This window comes from Piliocolobus tephrosceles, chromosome 9, assembly GCF_002776525.5.
Source record: "Piliocolobus tephrosceles isolate RC106 chromosome 9, ASM277652v3, whole genome shotgun sequence".
Lineage (NCBI taxonomy): Eukaryota > Metazoa > Chordata > Mammalia > Primates > Cercopithecidae > Piliocolobus > Piliocolobus tephrosceles.
In genome coordinates this window covers 11,651,723-11,652,800 of record NC_045442.1, presented here as the reverse complement: position 1 = coordinate 11,652,800, position 1,078 = coordinate 11,651,723, and the positions used below count along the sequence as shown (strand labels likewise).

The window sequence follows — 1,078 nt, the reverse complement described above, 5'->3', positions numbered from 1 at the left end:
CACTCGAACCTGGGAGGTGAAGGCTGCAGTGAGCCAAGATCATGCCATTGCACTCCAGCCTGGGTGACAGACTCTGTCTCAAAATAAATAAATAAATAAAATATGTATATTTTAAAAAATGTATATTTTGTATATTTTATAGAGTGAGATGAGCTCATTCTAACTTTGGAGGGATCCTAGTGGGAAACAAATAAACAAATCAAGAGGCCATGAAAGGTACTGAGTGTCTGTACACAGGGCCTGGAGAGTCGCATGCAGCCCCAGGAAGGGGAGCAGGGAGTCCCACCATGGACGGGGGAAGGAGACATCCTACCTTGGGAAGGGTTGAGAACTCCGTGTGTTCAGAGACCTGAATTGGCCTTGTTCTGAGACACAAAAGAGCAGTTCACATCTTCCTGGTTGACACAAACAGATTCTACCTGGGAGGGGTGAGAGGTCAACAGTGTGTTTTGAAAACTATCCATGTCGTCCTCTCAAGGGCATCTGAAATGTCCTTACCAATTCTTCTTTTGATGTAAGGCTGTGCTTTCCACAGTGTGTTCTGTGGCCCATCATCCTACTAAAAGCTCTACTGAGAAAAAGGCAAAGGAAGATTTCCAAGAAACAAATTTGGGAAATAGTGTGTATATATATTTTCTTGTTGACTCACAAGGCACAGTGGTTTCTCAAAGGCTCTGAGAAGTCCTGCAGTAGAAAAGCTTGTTTAACCACACTTCACCTAGCGCTTCCTGCATTCTTTCAACAGAGGAAGCTTCATTCTTTTTTTTTTTTGAGATAGGGTGTCGCTCTGTCACCCAGGCTGGAGTGCAATGGTGTGATCTTCGCTCACTGCAAGCTCCGCCTCCTGGGTTCACGCCATTCTCCTGCCTCAGCCTCTCAAGTAGCTGGGACTACAGACACTCGCCACCATGCTTAGCTAATTTTTTGTATTTTTTAGTAGAGACAGGGTTTCACCATGTTAGCCAGGATGGTCTCGATCTCCCGACCTCGTGATCCGCCTGCCTCGGCCTCCCAAAGTGTTGGATTATAGGCGTGAGCCACCGCGCCCAGCCTCTTTTTTTTTTTTTTGAGATGGAGT

At 45.9% G+C, this 1,078-nt stretch overlaps 1 protein-coding gene across 1 annotated transcript in view; it reads left to right on the top strand.

Moving 5' to 3' along the window:
* The window catches only part of TACC2 (transforming acidic coiled-coil containing protein 2), a 234,980-nt gene that overhangs the window by 54,368 nt on the left and 179,534 nt on the right, over positions 1-1,078 (top strand). The gene's annotated exons all lie outside the window — the stretch shown is intronic.